At 36.8% G+C, this 6,873-nt stretch overlaps 1 long non-coding RNA gene across 1 annotated transcript; it reads left to right on the forward strand.

Annotated features, from left to right (window-relative positions):
• The first annotated feature begins 5,812 nt into the window (after positions 1–5,812).
• On the forward strand, positions 5,813–6,624 carry LOC308689039. Its single transcript, XR_014029952.1, has 3 exons — positions 5,813–5,883; positions 5,980–6,027; positions 6,280–6,624. It is a non-coding gene; the product is annotated as an uncharacterized lncRNA (long non-coding RNA).
• Positions 6,625–6,873: the final 249 nt, after the last annotated feature.

The raw sequence follows: 6,873 nt of genomic DNA on the forward strand, positions 1-6,873 counted from the left end.
AATAGTTCAAAGCAACATAAATTAGGCGCAACAATCACAGACTTTGCAAAGTTTATTCTTTCTATTGCGTAATCTGCCGCCGCGCTGCGGCTCATTGAGAGCAATTGAAAGCTTAAGCGAAAGCTTAAATTGAATACATTTAATAATGAAAAATATCAGGCTGCTACATCAACAAGGCTTTGCAAGAGCAGACGTTAATTTGATTGTAGCCTATTCAGACGATAGCTCTGTGGTCAACGCATCAACATGAGTCTCGCGGAGCTTCAAGCGATCCGAGATCGAATCTCAGTGTAGCCGACAGCGTTTATGTTTTACCGTTCTTGATGCTTTGTTTAATTATCAATTGTACATTACAAATTTGCTACATTCCATTTGAGCCGTGCAGAGACGACACATCTGATGAAGGAAGACTGCCAGCCGATCGCACCAGAAAATGAAGATGATGAAGCTCGTCTTTAATCTGCTAAATTATTGTTTTGTGAATCAATCACGAAATTGAGATGACTGACAGTGATACCCGGCCATAGCAACGGAAGACATTTTTCAAAACAGATTAAACAAATCAGAAAAAGAATTTCAATTGCTTTCACACACACACACACACACACACACACAAAAAAATAAATAAAAAATTGCTAGAGAACACTAAAATTAATTGCGTTTGAAACCCCATTGCACATGTCAAGGTTTAAATAAAGCGTCGGGACAGTTTATTTATTTAAACCAGGGTTGCATCGAGTTTAAAGTTTATTCCCTTTTGCGATGCAAAATAAGAAACACATCTCATTCTTGCGACATTTTACATGTGTAGGCTATTGCCAACGAAATTGCAGCTAAGTAAAAAAAATTTACCGGTACAAAACAAAAATAGTTCAAAGCAACATAAATTAAGAACAGGCGTTTTTCTTTCCCTCTCTCTTGCGCTGGATCTCTTTTTAGTAAGTTTATTTTGTCTCCCTCACTGCGCACGCAGGTCTTTCTCGAAATTAAACATTTCAGGGTAAAAACACACCATACAGCTGATAATACTGTAGGCTATATGTCGCTGCGTGTCATCCACACAAATCACGAAAGAAAAAACTGTAACAAATAGCCTTTGTTGCTTCAAAGATACAGCATGCCTTGCTGAATTCAGCTTTAAAATGAGGATGATCGCGAATTAAAGAGCTCTGTATCTGCTAAATTGAAATTGTGTGTGGAAAACCTTTAAATAGCCTACAATAAATAAAACTAGATATAGGGTCTACATTTTTGGAGATGTTGATATTTATCCTTAAAATAATTTTGCCTTTTCCTGCTCATCAGGCTGGCTATCAGACACTCTCCATATGAAAGACGGAACATTAACACCTATTCGGGTTGGTCCTGCACCCCCACGATAAAGCAACTGCCTTCTCCAAACCCCCCACAGGCTCTGAGTTTGAGACTGACTTAAAACAAAGAGTTATTCTAGACATTAGCAGTTTTGAACGATGTAGGGTGCTCTACTCTTATCCCATATCTTTATTTTATATATTTAATATGGTCTATTTCATTGTTTCTCAACCTTTTTGGAGTATTGGACCCCCATAATATCTGAAGCCAGCCTCATGGACCCCTACCCCTGTTCTCACCCGCCATCCACTGTTTTCTTTCCAATCACAATGATTTTCACAGTTAAACGCTATGAATGCAATATCAGTGAATGCAAGTTAAGTAATTAATATTTTTTTTAATGACTGGCAACTAGAATTGCATCTGGCCATTTCATTTGATTGCATTGAAATGGCACAACACATTACACAATCAATCACAACAACATTGTCAATTTCAGAACAATATTCTACTGCATTCTGTAAAGTGTAAAACATCACATGTCCATTAATGTCCAATTTGAGATTAATATTTTAACTACGTCCATTTGAATGTTACTTTCTTTTGTAAAATTTACACTTTTTTAATACTAAAATGTCATTCTACTGCATTAAAATTACACAACACATGCTTTATATACAGCCAATTCTTTGGAACAACATTCTCTTTCAACACATGGAACAGTTTCAACACTGCCATCTATCTAATTTGGCTTTAACTTTTTAACACGTCCATCTGAATGTTATTTTGCTTGAATCTTTTGTTTAATGTGAAATTTGCACCTGTTTATCACAAACACTGCATGAAAAGACTCAAATCCGGCAAAATACGGGCATGGTAAACTCCTGTGTAATTTGATGTTTGCCGGATGTATGTGGGAAAAAGCGGATCACAGTAACATGGAACAGTATATTTCCACATAGACCCGGAAACCTCACATATGCGGACATATACAGGAATCCGTGAAATTTCACGGACATATACAACTGAAACACTGCTGGGTGTGAGAGGACTGACAACTGTTAGGTGTGAAGACCTTTCATATGTTAATGACTGACACAGTGCTGGCTGTTCTCAGAGGGAGGGGTGGCCAGGGAGGACTTCAGGATTGACTTATCTCTGGACTACTAGGTTAGGCTACAGCAAACAAGCTTTTTGTACAGAAAAATAAATAAATTCTTAAGGCCCTGAAACACAAAACCGACGTCAAAGAACTAGCAATGACTAAATCCGACTCTAGGGTTGGCTCACGTCGCCTGTGTCAGGGCCTTAAAACCACTGCATGAAAAAAAGTCTCTTAATCAAATATTTTTTATAAAAACAGGACAAAATAAACACCCAGTCTGAGCATATACGTTCACAAAAACATCTGAATATTTAATTAAATAAACAAAGGAATTTAATTAGTGCTGGGAAAAAATTAATCACATCCAAAATAAAAGTTTGTGTTTGCATAATATATAATAATATATAGTATAATATATAAATAAATAAAAATCTTAAATATATACATGCATATGTGTGTATTTATATATACAAAATAATTATACACAGTACACGCACATATATTATGCAAACACAAACTTTTATTTTGGATGCGATTAATCGCGATTAATTTTTTCCCAGCAATAAATTTAATGGAACAAATAAAGAAAAATGAACCAAACATTTCAGAATATCTAAAATTTTATTGTGAAGTTTTACAAATTGCAGACAACAGCATTTGTCACCTTTTTCACAATTGGCTTTTAGCTTGCTTAGTTGGGGACATTTCATTTAAAATTCAACAATATTATTGATCTGCCTGCGTTGACACTATTATATGAGATCTGAACTGAGCTGGACGATGACATCACGGTTTTCTCCAAAGTGGCTATATATATGTAACCCCTAGGGGGCGCTCACACCGAAATTTGTATAGATAAACTAGAAACCCCAAAAACCCACACTCCCTTCTTAGATATTGAGGCAGGTGGTATCCAGTGAAGGAAAGGACATGGGACTGATGTACTCAATTATAAATTTATTAAACAATCAATATAATAATTGGCAGTAAAAATAGACAAATATTCCCTCCAGGTAACAGTAAGCAACTTTACAATAAATAGATCACAGTGAGTTAAAGCATCATAGTGCATGGATACAAGATATAAAAAGTCTAACAATATCAAATCTACAGTGCATAAAGTCTACTAAATAAGTACTGCTCACAAAACACTCAAACACTGCAAGAAATACTCCAAACCAATACTACCATACAGACACACACAACACAGCATTTCACACTTCACTAGTGAACATTACATTACAAAATGGATACTGTTTCCAAGTGAAATATTGCACAATGCCCATAGGCCGAATGTTAGAATGGCTTAAGCCCAACTAGATCCAAGTCATCACTGGTAGTAGCCGCTCCTCAGGACGCACACATACACACACAAAAATAAAAAATAAAACAATGATTAAGCTCAGGAAAAACAGTGGCTAGTGACCGACGTAGGCAATCCTCCTGTAAATCACAAGCATAAGTGGTTTATGATGCTATGACAATTTAAAACAATAACCAATCTATAATTGGAAGATTAAAACAGGACAAGGATCAAACTTACGTTTTTCTTTAAATCAACGCCGTATGCCCCGTAGCAATACGATCAAGTGGTGTGGATGACTAATAACTGTGCACACTCACATCAGTGTTGTTTCTTTCTATTCATAGGTAAAATTAACAAGAGAATAATCAGCACTACACCTTATACACTATCTAAAAGGAACAGAGTCAGTGAACTTACATTACTGCAACTCTTATAGGATCACTACTCGCTGTATGAAAGCAAGTTTCTGTAAGCTCGTCACTGCTGGTACCATTTACTGGACACCATTAACCGCAGACGCCAGACCGAGCTACAAACAAACACACAATGAGCCGTGTTGAACGGTTCAATGAATTTAAAAACACATAGGCATGGACTTCCAAAAGACTTGCGTTACTTACGTTACTGCAAGAACTATGTAGGATTACTACTCGCTATATGAAAGCAAGTTTCTGTAAGCTCGTCACCGCTGGTACCATTTACTGGACACCATAACCGCAGACGCCCAACCGAGCTACAAGCAAAGAGCCGTGATGAGCGGTTCAATACTACCAACAAATAGACATAACCTCCCAAATAGACTCACATTCTCCCCGTCGCACAACCGATACACCAAGAGACTCACTCTTCACTCCCACCGCACCATTTTTCTGTTCATATCTCCCCACATTTAAAGGGACACGTCACTTACGCCACCTGATCCCAATAATCAGCAAACCTTAAAGGTACACTTCCCAAACTCACCGCCTGACCCGCTACATATATACACATTTAAATGTATTTATTTATTTATACAACAAAATTAATCACCACTGAACTGACTTAAGCTGGACTGTGAAGCTATTTAATTTCTTCTGGAAACAAACTTTATTGCATTATTTTCCTGTTATCTCTGTAAAGCTACTTTGAAACAATCTGTATTGTAAAAAGCGCTGTATAAATAAAGGTGACTTGATATTTATTAAAAAGGTAGAAGGAACCTGAGCTTTTCTACTCCTCTTAATTGAAGACTGAGCTCACTACAGTTAAAATCTCTTGCTGAGTTAATCCACCTTTAAACTATTAATGTCTATGAACAAATATGTATTTTTATGTCTGTGTGCCTCAGCATTTCTGAGTGAACACCGCTGGTTCACTCACTATTTTAAAGTGTACTGTTGATCACGTGATATGACGTCATGACGTGCAGCTGACGTTACCTGAAAAATCTATCCAAGATGGCTACCCTCTCGAGCGACGTGGTATCAAGAATGAAACAACTTGTAAGTAAACCAAAACACTTCAAAACTACTTTGCTTGTTGTAATATTGTAAGAATATCATATTACACGTGATATTTTGACTGTTAGACGAGGCTATTTTTAAGTTGCACGCGCGGTGCCGCGGGCGCGATTGCCGTCAGTCCGCCTGCTAGTGACAGAATATCCTGTGTAACGTTACTGTTAATGTCGTGGCAGGGCAATAATGTTAACGTTAGTCAATAACTCTTTTCAGCAAGCGATAGTCCTTCTATTTTTGAGTGTGTTGCTGCTGTTTGTGTTAAGTGCTCTGCTCTGGCAAGTTCAATGTGATGTTATCTACATGCACCCAAATGAGCTAGTGGCTAACGTTAGCAGTTACGTTAACTTTTACTCAAACAAATTTAAGGTTATGGACATAATAGTTACCGAATGAACTCTGCAAGTTTTTATTAAACCTTTACAAACGTCTTTTTTCATTATAGGTTTAAGTGGAAGGAGTGCAGTGAGCATCCCCCAAAATCAAGGTGACTCAAATGTTAATTTAGGCTGTAACTATTTTTCACCATTTCTTTTATTTGGAGCCTAATTCATTAGCATCAATCAAACGTCTCTTAAAAATTAAATCCGAATTAAATCTCTTGCTGTCTGTTTTTGTGTGCATGTGCAGACCTACATTGTCACCAGAGAGCAACTTTATCGGTAAGTTACATTCACTTGAAATTTTGTATCATTAATTTGTAAAGAGGTTGATTGCATAATTTGACTGGTTTCATATTGATTGTTTTATCTGTGCAGGTGAAGGACTTCTTGGGGAAATGGCCGGCTCTTCGGATTGAATCACAGGTAAAACAGACTCACTTCTCTTTTCTGCCACTCTTCACACATATTTCACTGCCAAATTTTTAATATGTATCACATTCAAATGGAACAGCAAATGTCACTATTCACTGTGTGTAAGAACTATCACTTTGCATGTGACCATGTTGCTCAACAATGTAATGTAACTGAACATGTTGCATCACAAATGTGTTTTCTGTTGCAAATTGAGTATAAGTCTTTTTATATAATTATTTTTGTTTGTTTTTGGTTTTGTAGCTTTGTGCTGAGTTCCAACGCATCACAAACGTCAACATACGGAACCAGTTCTATGCTGTGCTTGACCAACATACACCAGCACTGGTGGCCTTGTATAGGCAGAAGGCGGCACAAACCGGTAAGATATCAGAGGCGCTGAGTGACATCTTAAAGATTTATGAACAGATATGTTTTGTCTCTTATGTTTACTGTGATGGCCAACTTATTCAAACTGAAAATTCAGTTTTGTGGTTCTTGCAGATTGTGAATCCACTTAAACGCTTTTTAATTTCAAACTTTACAGGAATCTGTAAGATGCCTCCATAATTCAGAGAACAACCCACACAAATACGATCCACAAACCGGCTAAGACTGCGTATTGTATACTGTAAATGTTAGTTTAATCTACTACTATATGGATTTGAAATACCAAAACTGAATTTCATTAATGATGCCTGCAACTTTTTCCCCCAGAATAAATTCATCACATAACCTGGTTGTGACCACTTACCTCTTCGAAGAATTAAGGACAACTTTTACAGACGTTGACCCTGAATGTGCAAAAGGTAATCTTAAAGATGTTGTAATCATTTTAATGTCCTCTATTTTACTTAG

Source organism: Scardinius erythrophthalmus (genome assembly GCF_964197995.2).
Source record: "Scardinius erythrophthalmus genome assembly, chromosome: 4".
In the NCBI taxonomy this organism is placed as follows: domain Eukaryota; kingdom Metazoa; phylum Chordata; class Actinopteri; order Cypriniformes; family Leuciscidae; genus Scardinius; species Scardinius erythrophthalmus.